Raw genomic sequence first — 14,854 nt, 5'->3', positions numbered from 1 at the left:
ATATACTGTACCGCCGAATGCACCAGATATTCTGGCATATACGATAACACCGTGTTACAGTGTTATGCATTCTTCGTGAAATATCATTTCTTCCCATTAGAAAAGTCAGCTGCTTATTAACAAACAGACATAATTTAATTATAATATGATTCAAATATGACAAGAAACGAAAATTTATAATTTTTTTTTAGAAGCATGTCTGAAAAATAATTATCCTGTACATTTTTGTCTCATTAAGAAGGATATCGGATAAAACTTTGAAGAACTGAGTTTTCTCTTTTAAAAACTTGTGCAAACTTTTTGTTGTTCTTTCTAAATATGTCGCAAAATTCGCCATTTGCTGGCAATGTCTCCATTTTTCTTGTCAACACTACTTATTTCAGTACGCTGTCTTAACGTTTACCTCAAACAAACTATCAAACAGTAAATTGTGACTGATGACACAGACGAGAGACAAGAATCCTACCTGGAGAATTCAAAGAAAGCAAAAGAAAGGCTTATTCATTCGTCCGTGAATATATATATATATATATATCCGCTACCGATTCTCGCTGTTTCCACCTGAGTGAATGAATCGTTTATATATTTTCTTGCGCTTGAGAAAACGTCACGAACCGCAATGTATACATAACCGGCACATTCCGCAAACGATGTTGAACGCATGCATGCGCGTATGCAATATATGTATTCATATGCGAAATCGAGGACGTGTTTGTTCCGGACAGTTCTACGGAGCGTCAGCATCATCATCGTCGTCGTTATCGTCCGGACGCGCCATAACCGGCAGCGGGACCGTTCATTTCTCAAGTATACCCTGTCCCCTCCTCCCCCGCCCCTCTCTCACTCTCTCTCTCTCTCTCTCTCTTTCTCGCTGTGTCTCCTCTATCCTGCGGCGGTAAGTCAACGTGCCATGAAGGTACACAGGAAGAGAAAGATGGACGTGTTCTGGTGAGACATGACCCGCAGGCATGAATATTTATCATGGCCACTTAGCAACGCTACTTCTCGACGGCTTGTAAGCACGACAAAGCTGAGATACACGGGGTGCAACAGAAGTTGCACACATTCTCTGAATAACGCGGCGGCTATCGGACATATTCAGAAGAACGACGTTCGTACAGTGTCAAGACATGAATAGCGTTTGAATTAAAGGCACACACAGTGGCGGCTTAAAATACGTAAACATTCTAGACTATTATTTAATTTCCGACAGCCTCAATCTAAGATGCTAAAAGCTTAAAATCAATAAAAATGTTTAAAAAAAGGGAAAAAAAGAGACGCTTGTAATAGCAGTTTTAATCAATATTGTGATGGCTACGTAAATTTTAACAGCAAACTGCTCGAATATTCTATCATAAATCAATCTTGAATTCTCGACATTGCATTTCTCGATGCACTCTGTACATAGAGAGATTGAAGTACCTGCTCTATTATTACATATATATTCGTATGACTCGTCAGAATTCGTAATTAGCTCGAACGAGATAAACCGTCAAGGTCCATGAGAATACCCGCATGAGATTACGACGGACTCTTCGAAGAAACTTCGAAGTTGGATCGTTTGTCCAACATAATTTTAGAACGATTATTAACGAACGTACATCGTGGTCTATAAAATGATAGTGACGTTTATGTCTTGTTCAACTCCGAGCCTCGAATTTCACAGAATAATATAAGTACGAATCACGAAGTTGATATTAACTCTGCGCAGTTAATTATGCCGTGAGAATAATATGTACTTACATATTTAAAGTTGAAAATTGACTTAATTATGCATTAAATAAAGCAAACTTCTAGCATTTCAGTGATACTTAAAGAATATGACATATGTACAAGAAATGTTAGGAGAATTTTATATTATTTTCAAATATTACGTAAATTAGGGAATTATTTCAATTAATATCAAACATAATAACATAGTGTAAACAACTTATTGTTAGCTAATGTGAAGAAGCCACTGTCACATTAAATGTGATTGTTAACGTGAATGCAGAACACGGTTATATTATTAACATGAATGATATGTAACATAATTATATATTGATTGCAGTTTAGTATAATGCAATATATCATGAATATAATTTAATTGCATAATAGCATTGTGATTAATAGTATCAATCACTATGCAATCATGGTAAATCTGAATTTAAACGTGCGTTTATTGATTACAATATTTTTATATCTTCAATGAAAGATTATTCGAAGGTTATTCGAAAAAAATATCTAATAATCATAATTTTCTTCTGTTGAAGATAATTATAAAAGAAATGATACAATATCCTTTGTTATAGTCATATAGTATATAGTATTATATTCATATAATATACAATGTGTTGTAACACAATAATTGTACATATCTTATTGTTGGTAAATTTATAAATTTCTTTCACACACATGTTTTTCTTTATATATTATGTTATAATTCTGTTTCATCTTTTAGACATTTTTGACTAAAAATAAACGACTAACACGGCATAATCTTGAATACCATCACAATAACGCGTATTCCAAAAATCGTAAGAGTCGCTAAAAATTTACATCATCGTGAAAAATGTGTATATACACAGAAGAGATGGACATGACATGCGAACAGGAATATAATGGGTATATAAAAATAGATGCCACTCACTTTGTAATCTCATAAAATCTGCTGTTGCGTCAATCACAATTTTCATCGTATTCGCAAATTTTTTTTTTTCCGGCGGTTTTAATATATTGTACATAATCCACAGCGCTCGTATATCTCGCATTAAACATCTCGTATTAAACAAGATGTATGAATGTATGTATATAGACGACATTTCGACAGTAACGACGAACAAAGTGTCCGCGTGAAAACGCTCTTCGTGTTGTGGCGACTCGTTCATCATCGCATCGCTTTCTTTTCCGCGAATTCGCTATGCAATAACGAACGCTTTTGAAGCCACTGCAGCATTTTCGTACAAGGTTGCCGTACACTTAATTAATTACCGCATCGTATCCGCCTTATCGTCGCGAAGTCTCGCACACCCGTCGAGTAAAAAATAGAAGCGCGCTCACTCACCCGACCCGGTGTAACAGGATTAAAGGGGGGGCCTCGGTCGATTCCGTTCTTGCACCAGCTAAAAAGTACTTTAATTAACATGTAGCCACGCGTTCGAGAAGTAATTAAACTCGCGCAGGAGAATATCGCAAGACGTCCGCGCTGCCCTCGTTAATTGAAATTAAATTACTCATGATCAATTATTCGTGCCGCGATCAATTATTCGCGTCACTTTTTTTTTTCTCTAAATCACGACATTTATTGTTATCAGCGCAATCTTTTACTAAAATATAAAGAAGTATTTCGCACGAAATAACTACCTTAAATTGTTGTACATGGTATATTGTTTTATTGTGACAATTGCATTGCGAGTGTTTAGAGTAACAGAGAAAATCACAATATTTCATATTCCGTACTAATTCGTTAATGATATGAACGTGCACGTAATTATTTTTTCATTTTAATATTATACGTATAACGAACCAAGTTCTTTAATCTAAACAATTTTTTACTTACAATTAATGTAATATTGCTCATTTTTTTAATTAATCCGCGGATCGCCGATTAGTGTCCACGTGCCTTATCTCCTCGTGATGCAATCTACAAAACATGGAAATCTTCTGGATAGCAACCGATATTGGGCTGGCGTAGCATAGTGTCGCGCAGAAAATAACTATCATAGCGCATACCGTATTCCGTCGCGATTAAAGCACGAAAATGATTACACCGGACCGAGTTACGGTCGAAAATCAACACTGTGGATTTGATCCAATATTCGTTAATAGCTATGCAGAGAGCCTGGGTAAATAACAAGCTTTTAATTACTGCTGGACAATTCGCGAGAAAACCACTTGTCAATTATTTACAAAACAAAATCGTTATTGTAATATATTTAAACTCGCGTGTAAAATCGTAATAACAAAAGTTTTAATCCATCAAATATAAATATATATCTTGCAAAATTATTTCAGACAAGATATATTATCTTTATCTCTTAGCGCAAAAACAAATATTTATCTTGAATCGTCGTTTTTCAGATGCTTTCCTTAAATACCTAATGAACAGACTAAAATATGATTTAGCTGCCGTTAGCGTCGACTTCGCAGTAAGTAGATATTACATTATAATTCTGGAATTTCTTGTTCCTCCTCTCTTGGCCCGTTTAATAAAGTTATATTATTACAGGATAATTGCCCGGCAATGTAATGTCGTTTTACACCTTTCACGATGTTGTACGCTTCTAGCACTCTGCAAGTCGACACGGAGGGATGGTTTCTACTTAATGCCCAGACGTTTCAATTAGTGTCTATTTCGCGCTTGAGAAATCCTGATTTCGGTATCATCGCCATCGTGCGCCCGCTCAATTTAGCCGGCTCTCGTCACCTAAAAATTTCCAACCCAAAGCGATTGATCGATGAAACAATCGACGGCAGACCAAAGTTGCGGACGTGCGAGAATAGAAATTAAACGAAAAGCGTCTGGAAGTACTTTAGAGAATTTTATGCGCAGAAAATCTATTGCGCGAAAAAGAGAATCTCGTCTAACTACTTGAAATCCAAGAACTATGACGGCAGAAAATGCGATTTTACACAAAAATTATTTGAAGCTCGTAACGTGAAATTCACAGAAATTTAAAGTATGAGTAATATCCGTAAGAGAGGAAAAAAATAAATTTTAAATTCTTTAAAATAATAATATATAATAAAGTCAAATACAATATGTAAATTAATAATTATTATATATTTAATTAATATCGCCTTCCATAAATACACTAATCGCGTTAGTGTGATAAAAGTGTTTTATGCATTTCTATTTTACTTATATCTTTTCTTTTGTTTAAATTATAATTTAAAAGTTTAATTATAAATTTTGTTTAACAGAGCCAATAAAAATTAATCAATATAATTCAATGAATCATAGCAAGAATGACAACATGAATATCGGATAAAAACTGTAATCGGTTTTTTTTGTAGAGCAATTTATCAGTGAAGTCTTTGCAATGACAACATTCATAAAATAATCATGTGACTCACATTTTTCCACAAATATATGTTGTATATTTCTCCAAAAATAGATTCATATATTATGAAGCATTTCAGAATATAACTGTTGCTATTTGACATTGATACTTGAATCCGCCGTGAGATGTAAATCGGAAAATTATTGAAATAGTTAAAAAAAAACGCGAGCTCGGCATTATGTATTTTTCTCCATTACAAATGAGACGAGATTCTCTGATAAAACTTTCACCTTTGTTTTCTCCAAGAAATACAGACAACAGTTCTAGACAACCTTGTGATGGCTCTTAAATAAGATCGCCAGATTGTTCATGAAAAACATAATAATTCAATTTTATGATTATATCATTAAGCAAAATATAAGTTTTCAGTTGAGCTAAAGAATGTAACAAATTTAAAAGATTTGTAAATGTATGTAAAAAATGTAATTAAAAATAGCGTATTATACGAAACTACACTCTGATAGACTTTTCATATGAAATAAACCACAGTAGATTATCGTTGGCAATTTGCTATAATTGCTACAATTGCAATATAATAACATATGATCTATGATATCTTTAAAGTAATAGCATAATCATAATTAATTGCGCATTAATCCATCTTTCTAATTAACGTCTGATTTCTAATATAACAAGAGATAAACAAGACAAAACATCAATGTCAAAATGTAAAAAAAAAACTGATTTTTGAAAATATTAAATTAAAACATGATAAGAACTAATGTGCAAAAATTACTATAAAAACTGAAAATCTAGTTTAAAAAAAAATATACAATTAAATGACAATTTATGGTAAAATCAAGAAGTCGATAAATATTCACGTTGATTTATTAGCGTTGTATTTGTACTGAAACGCTTTTGCATTAATTCGAAACAAGCGTATATGCATAAACGAAAATGTAGAATATTGTGATTCAATTTCCGACATTATCCCAATTACAATTTTCGCATAATCTCTTTATTGCATTATTATTGAAAACTAGGTCAGTATGGTAATTTTCGTTAACGATTGTGGAAATTAGTCGCAGATTGATTCTATCATATAATTAATAATTGCCATTCAGTTTAATATTGATATTCAATTATCGATCTGTTAAATTTGGATAAAATTATTATCTTATGTTATTCAACAAAAAGCAAGAAAAAAAGAAAGTTTTACAAATTTTATAATTTATTATAGATAAGCTCAATATGAAAATGTTTTCAATATACAATTTAATATTTAATCACGTTAATAGATGAATTCGTTTTATCTTGGTTTGTTTAGATGTTTGCTTAAATAAATATTATCTTCAATGCAGATTATTGGATTACTAGGATCATTAAATTAGCATTGATAATATTATGCTCAGTAATAATGCATCTAGCTTCTCATATTCGTGTCACGATGCAATAACATTGTCACCAGTAGAGTCTATTGTCGCGAGCAATTACGCTTCCTCGATACACAATTGCAATCGCACCGTTCCTGATGAGGATATCAATTCTGAGTAGACATCAAACATATCAGACTTCGGGCAAGAGCCTAATCTTTAAGTAAATTGTATGAATAATGCATCTTTAATGTCTTTCTCATTATCTGCATTAAATATCTCGTACAAAGACGATGTGAGAAGTAAATCTACTTAATATTGTATTAATAATGTTAATCAACTACAAATACAAATTTATGCTAATTAATAAAATAAGGGCTCTTAATATTATAATAATACAATAAAAGATATTTGGCACAAGAACAATTACAAATTATTCATTAGAACCCATAACATATATTAGAAAGTAAAATCGCAAGTGTTTATAATGATAATAATATAATCGGGCGAACGTTTCAATCAGATCAAAATGATCAAAAAGAAGAAGTTCTAATAAATAATTTGTCCACTCATTGTAACTGTTCTTATGCCAAATATCTTTTATAATATTTTATGCTGTTGTTTGCAATAGAAATATTACAAAGAACATTTAATATTTAAACAAATTAAAAATGAGAATATTTCTACATAAAAGATATCCTAAATGAACAGACATTCAATATTTACTTAGCACAAAAGTTTGTTGGATCTGTAAAAAAATGTAATGTGATCCTAGAAAGATCACAATTTTAATTATTAAGATACATTTAATATGGCAATACATAAATGGCAAGATCGTGCAAAAAGCTAATCAAAGTCCTATCGCGCGATGTACGTCTACCTAATCACAATGATTTATGTGACCGACCTGCCGCAATTTCTCGACGCATAATTGCAATTGCAGCTTCCGTGGCGACCGTATCAGCTCTTAGTGCAAACGGTCACATGCGTTTCGGGTGAGCAAGCCAACCCCTACGAGAGGATCTCAATCCCTATTAACAGCCGGCTCGGATAGTCGAGCCGGAGGGAGGATTTGTCAGGAGGTGAAGTGGGTTGACGGGGGACGGAACGGTAGTGATGGAAAGGGGCGGTCGCATCCATTCCAGCACCACAAATGATTACATTGCGGTCGTCCACTAACTGGCCAGCGACCCTCCGGCTGTCGTATCTGTCGATCAACAGAGAAATACCGAGAGTGTTGATATCAGGTCGAACCCGATCGACCTTGTCAACGGCCTTGCACGGTCAAATCATTTTTTTCAACTTTTCGGTTATGTACGCGGTTTTCTGAAAGCCCCTGTTAGCAAAGCTACCGTGCGTTTGTTACTGTGAAAAACCCGACTGGTGAAATTTTCTAAAGAAAAAGTTTTCGAACACTTTTTCTCATGTATATATACAATATACGATATACGAAAAACTTTTGCAAGATTTTTGATGATATTTTCTGAAGTGTTCCACGCGAGGACGAAAATTTATCGAGAAAATCCAACACAGAGATATTTAAATTTGACAATCGACGAACGTATCACGATGAATAATTTTCTTTACAATATGTATAATTACAAACTCGCAATCACCATGTGGAATTATTTTTAACAACTTTGACTTTCGGCTTAGTCAATTGAAAATTTATTGACTTTTTCACGATGAGGTCGCCAATTAGCAGTATTACAAATAAAATCTTCTCAAGCATCGCTGTAAATGCAGCTATCGTAAAATCCTATTAAAGTTGAAATTGATCTTGACATCTTTAACGTATACATATACACTGAGCGACTATTTAAATTATGTAAGTTAAGTAGCAAAGAGAAAGCAAACTTCTGTAGTTAACGAAAATCGTATCTTCAAGTCTCTTAGTAAGAAATGTATGTAGCTATTAGTTCGTAAATGCAAAAGCTTATTTTAGACTTACTGTATATGTATATCGTTATAACTGTAATATCAATTTAAAGTTGATAGAAACTGCCCTTAGCTAGGTTATTAAATTAGTCTGTCGGGCAGTGTCCATAATGATTAGAATAACAATTATTCAGCTTCTAATAGCACAGAACATTCTCATAAATAGAATTAAAGTTCTTAAAGTGCTCGATCCAAAAATGTAAATTAAATTAAATTCTTCATTCTTTTATAACAAAAATAAACTAGAAATCACTTAAATCAAATTACTTTTATTCCAAAGAAAATTTATTTAGTTTTGTTTAAAAATATAAATGATTTAAAATAATGTTTAAAAATATAAATGAAGAGTATATGTAGAGAAAAAAGTAATGTAATCATATTTCATATAATATATTACTTTTTTATACATGTAATTAAAACACTATATACATAGTAAATATTTCAGATATAATTTAAAATACTAACATTCTATTGTACAATATAATTAATATTGCACATTTATTTGGAATAGAATAACTTCATATTTAATTTTATCTATCGATAATGATCTTTGACTTATAAAATAAATCACATACTTACATATGTGTCTTTTGAGTAAATATCGTATCCTGTAAATTTACAAAACATTTCAATAGTTTTTATAATATATTACTCAAAAATATATACGGATACAAATTTTTTACAAATATTTTCGGGTTATCGAGTGATAGATAAAAACTTCACAAAACTTCAAAAGACTTAATCGAGGGCAGAATGATGCATTAGGTAAATGGTTGGATGCATTGCGAGCTGCGTTCTGAAGCACAATTTGATCACGCATCCTCATGACTTTTGAATTCTAGAGCTTTAACAGAGACGCGAATAATAATGAAAGAGCATAGGAGAATGAGAACGCACACCATTTCATCAAAATGCTCGGAGAGAGAAGCTTCCTCGCGCTATAATTTTATACTTTCCATGCGTCGGCTATCGAAAGTGCTCGACTCGAGTGTGTAAGGTCAAGTAGAGAGAAACCGACGAATTTACATATTTCATTATTTAATAGCCCGTCGTGGTTATAGTTTTCCCTCTGCGCGTGTCGCATGCCAAGTTCACGCGATAAATTCGACAGACTAGGGAGGGCGATGGACAATTAAGACGACGTGACGCGACGATAAATTAAAAGTGAAATTCTCGAATTACTACGTTTTTAATGATAAACTTAATCAAATGGTACTTATAGCGCTTTTGCTTATAAAAAATAAAGCTTTCGCAATTTGTGATGAATACATATAAAATTAACATTCAACTACTAAGATTAATAAAAATTATCGAGCTTCTCATTAAGAAGTTTAATGTGGTACTTCAAACCGTGAAATACTTTCACAACTTTTCGAATTTATTTAGCGAAGGATTCGTAAAAACAAGATACTTATATAAAATGAATAATTAAATATCTTTTTTTATATAAAAATATATTCCTTTTTATATAATTTTCGTAATAATGTGCATATTTTCACCGGAATTATCACCATGAGTACAGAGTTCGGATTACGAAATGCGAGCGTTTTCTCTTAAACTTTGAATATTCAATTCCATATCCCTGGATACAGACGCATAAATCGTATGTTCGCCGCCGACGTCACCGCTGCCGGATTTCTCATAAATTCCATCTTTTCGGTAGATCCGGCACAATATTCCAGCCGACTGTACGTATTCGATAAAAATATCGAAAAATGTACTTCGACTAGGACGCGCGTAATCGCCATATTTCGTTATCGACATCGTAACATACGACGTTCGAAGCCTGCGTTCTCGGTTATGCGGTTATTTCTAGAGAGATGTCGATCTCTCTCTCGAATGCTCGCGAATATCTCGTCTCTAGGTTCAATCTAACTGGAGAGCTCGTAGATCTACCAGGTAACGATTATCGCGTATTGTCGCTCATATCTTACCACGCTTGCTACACTTGCCACTGCGCTCAAGGGTGCCTCGATACGGTGGAAATTATTAACAACCTTCTTGCAGCCCAGGCAATCGCGATATAGATGACTGTGAGAAAAAGAAAGAAAGAGGTATCGCTGCTCGAAAGGCCAATAGGCTGTCCGAAGAAATAGCTGCTGGCTGATGAATTGAACGTAAGGAAAGCGTTACTTGGAAGCGTGGAATGATGGATCGTGTAGCACGACCGGCTATTCATAAGCAGCTGGTTATTGCGGTTGGATACCAGAACTTGTAACCTAACCGACTCTTCTACATTGATAACGCCGGAAGGAAATCGACTGAAGGAACGTGAACAAGCGCTTGATTAAGTGAGAAGAAAGATGATATGCTTGTTGCGGATTTGCGTGGAACAATTTCGCAAACCGAGTTCTATGCAACACGAGGAATAACGCATCCAACTGCGAACAAGTTTGACTTATTATTTCGATGATACTCATTTAAACTAATTTTTAAAATACCTACGTTATGTTAAATAATATATTAAATAATTTATGTTAATTGTGTATATTACATAATCTTATGCAAAAATATAGAAAAATCATTAACACAAAACGATTATATCTAACCTTTCCCTCATAATAATTTACTTATTATTATAGAAAATTTTGTGAATATACATTTCTCTAATCAGGGTGTATACTCAAATTCTGTAAAGAAATTCCCTGAGAATTTCAGGATCTTCCAGGTATTTTTATTCAAAATTCCAGGCAAAATTAAAATATTTCTAGATGCAATTTTAAAATAAGCTTATTTATTTTAGCGTATCATTTTTTGACATAAACAAAAAACATATATTTTAAACAATTTTATATAGACATAAACAAAAAATATATATTTTAAGCAGATTTTAAACTTAAAATATTTTAAATTTTTATAAAAAAATTTTAAAATACTTCTTTGACATTTTTTTAAATTCCCTGAATCCTAACGAAATTCCATGAGAATTCCATGATTTTTCAAGGTATAATAAAATTCGCGGAGAATACCAGGTTTTCCAGGTTTTTCCCGGAAGTATACAACTCTGTCTAATACAACTTTAAATGAGTGTTTTTTTTTTAAATGTCAAATTCAAAGAATACAAAATATAAATAATAAAAAATTCAATTATAGTTTTATTAAAAGAAATATTATAAAAAAGACATTTCAATGCGTTTAGGATAGTTAATCAAGCAATGCATAGGTATGCGTGTCGGAAAAACTGATTAATATCGGCTAATGTTCTTAAATTACAAGTACCACGGCGTTTTCGACAAAGGCAGATTAAAACGCGCCACGCTGCAGTTCGAAATAAATCAGATTAGAACGCAGGTGCAATGCATCGATCAACCGAAATGACCGAAGGGGCCCTATGAAGTGTGCTGCTGGCGGTTACGGTAATCTGCGATTCGCCACACAGACATTACAAAATGCATTTAAAACTATGCGATCGCTTTTAGCCGTTTTTTGTGCGTTCGATTTTACATTTTTTAATTATGACAATCCATCGAATAAATGTAATAAGTAAATTATATACATCAAACAGTACATAACACACATGTGCGTTTATTTACGTTAAAACAATAATAGATCATAGAAATTTCGTGAAAATTATACACTAAAAAATTTATTATAATTTAATTAAATTTCCTTCTCAGTCCGACATAGTTCGTTATCCTAATACTAATAAGGCTATTATTGTATTTTTAATATATGTACATTAAAAAGAGAAATTTATTGCAGTTTATATTGATATGATATAACCAAATTTTCCAGATTTATATATAGTAAAAAGTAGAATTTAAACGATAATCGAAGGTAGCGTGAATCGTGCGATATACGACGTCACGATACCATCGAACACGAAACGAGTCCGATAAAATCAATGAAGCCAGTCGCTACGTATAATCGTAAAGTCATCGGCGGAAACACGGTAGCTAATGACGCGAATCGTTTCACGAAGCTACTAGGAGAGAAATATATACCATCCACGTTTCGTTTTCTTCGTGCTTCTTGCCGCCATCGATTTGTGCTTCGAGACTGAAAAACGATAGGGAACCGCGAAATGGCGATACAGCATATAGCGGACTGGTGCGATGTAGCGAGAAAATTAAGAGCTTGCGCTTTCATGCCTTTTCATGGCTCGATACAATATTATATTTCTTGAACAATCCAGTATTTTCGTTGAAATAATTTTGATTTGTCGACAGAGAGTTCAATCAAAAATTGACAAAATATATTTATATATACATATTTTTTAATTAAATAATATCTATATTACAGAAGAAAAAAATTGCAAATTTTCTTGAAATCAATACATGGGACTGAATATTCTAACTACAAATAGAAAGCAGTAAATAAGGAAATACACTAAATTTTACTAAAGAGTGGTAGCATTGGACAGAGACTGAATAATGATCAGAAAGAAATATATAGTGATCTGGTAGGAATTAAATTTGTCTTGCTTTCCGTTACTCGTGTAGGGAAATCGATAATGTAAAGTAGTCGCGGACAAGTTGGAATTTTACATGATAAAGCCGACAAACGAGAACGAAACTGGGACAAACTCTCGCGTAAAAGAACGTAGTGAGTTTCATGCAGGATTTGCAAAAATAAATGTGGCTTTCTAAACTTTGCTTGATGTACAAAGAGAAAAGCTGGTAGCAGATATAAATTAGTCTCGCTTTATCGTATTGTGTGTGCGTGTATATGCAGATTGATTCTACATTTTTAAAATATTCTGTCTTTTTGTACTGTGTATTTTATATAATTGAAAATAAGTGACATTTGTAAAAGTCATGCATTTTCAGAAATCTTTCCTGCTTGTACGTTAAAATTTAAAGTATTTCTTTTACGAAGCAATTGAGGAATAAACTTTGAAGAATTTAATTCTGCAAGAAATTAAACATTCCATGTTATGTACATAATTCCAATTTGGAAGATTGTCCAACACGACGATAGAAACGTACATTTAAAATTCATTCTTTTTTATATCGAGAATAAGAATAGATTTTCTGTAAATATTTTATTTTATTCTTCTAGGAATATATTTCACACAAATAAAATATTAAAAACTAAAATTAATGCACTTCTATTGTATCGCATTAATTATCTGTAATAGCGGAATTAGCAGCAAACAACATTTGAATTTATTTTCGTATTTGATTATCAGAGATAATCATTAATTAGTAATGCAAAATAGGTACCAGTTTAAGTAAATAGATTGATGCAAATGTCAAAATAGAAATAATATATAATATCGTGATTCATGATGTATTTTGGGAAATGAATCCAAATGGATCGAAAGTATTTCAATGTAATCCGTAGCAAAGAAATCTAAGTATTTGCGTGATGTTAAAGTTAAAAATGTTGCGAATGCTAATTTTTTATTTTACATTATTAATATTGATAATTTTCTGAAAAATATATAGAAAATATCTTGATACAAAGCGTGATAATAGCTTGAGACAAATGTTAAGAAATCGGATGACATTGTAAAGTCGCTGAAATTTCCGAAGAGGATCAAAAATGCGACAGGAAAAACGCGCTGTAATTTGCGAGCTTTTTGGAAACCAAGTGGCTCGACCGTCGAACTTGTGCTTCGGCACAACAATGTTTGCGGGAAGAGAACCGGCAGCTGCCGTGCCCTAAACCTTTGTCTGCCGTCGAGTACAGGGTACTGAGTACGCTAAAGTGCTCGCGTTAATTGCCGCCGCTGGAATTTCCCGGTTCCTGAACTCCGAAAATTCCAAGAGGCGTGCAAAGCTTTCGGGTGACGTATTTCTAAGGAAAACCAAGCCCTTATAAACGTCTTCGTCGACAATGATGACGACGATGACGTCAACAAATGACACACAACGCGAGCGTTCTTCCCTCTAATCTTACTCTATTATATTTTCTTAAATTTATTATCGCCATTCGCATTTGGTCCAGATGGTATGTTTGAAGTTTGCTTATTGTTCTCTATTTTGCGCGAAACATATGTTAGATGTTGACAATTACAATATACTATTGCGGTGACACTAAGGTTCAGAATAAAACTCGTATTTTCGTAAGTTTTTCAAATATTTACCAATCATGATTGAAACACGGTTTTCACTTACAATTTAGATACATGAAATAAAAGTTATTACGTTATCTCAAAAAGACATTTTTTGATGTTATGTGACTTGTACGATTGTTGTTACGGATCGACGTTAATGTTACGAATTATAAATCTAACGCATGAATTATCGTTGGATACGTCATTGATTTTATTTATCAGTGCGAATTAACGTACTAATATGCTGTTAAAATTTGTAAAATAGCGGGTTGATGATAAAACAAGTTTGTACTTAATTCAAGTGGCTAACGTAATACGCGTACAATTACCAATAGTCTTACGGTAAATCTCATACCGATATATCAAACTGTCGTCGTAGACCATAGTCTGTTTCTTCGATTAAAGTCTTATCCCGATGTTCTTGGCATCCTTGCCTTAGTCATAGATTTCCCGTCCTTGTTACATTCCCTTGGGTTTCTTCGTGGCAAAGATCGAGATAAGATAAACGTTTTGTTATGTGCGTGTTTAAATCTTTACGTTTCCTTTAAAGATTATAGTTT

General features: G+C 32.9%; 1 protein-coding gene and 1 long non-coding RNA gene across 11 annotated transcripts in view; one reads left to right on the top strand and one right to left on the bottom strand.

The window, feature by feature from the left end:
* The window catches only part of LOC140667379 (dystrophin, isoforms A/C/F/G/H), a 433,980-nt gene that overhangs the window by 114,398 nt on the left and 304,728 nt on the right, over window positions 1-14,854 (bottom strand). The window lies entirely within an intron of this gene.
* On the top strand, window positions 3,625-4,723 carry LOC140667765 (uncharacterized). The gene is made up of 3 exons (XR_012047071.1): window positions 3,625-3,824; window positions 4,060-4,127; window positions 4,208-4,723. It is a non-coding gene; the product is annotated as an uncharacterized lncRNA (long non-coding RNA).

This window comes from Anoplolepis gracilipes, chromosome 7 (assembly GCF_047496725.1).
Source record: "Anoplolepis gracilipes chromosome 7, ASM4749672v1, whole genome shotgun sequence".
Classification (NCBI taxonomy): Eukaryota; Metazoa; Arthropoda; class Insecta; order Hymenoptera; family Formicidae; genus Anoplolepis; species Anoplolepis gracilipes.
The sequence above is the reverse complement of the archived record's forward strand: the minus strand, read 5'-3'. Positions and strand labels throughout refer to the sequence as shown.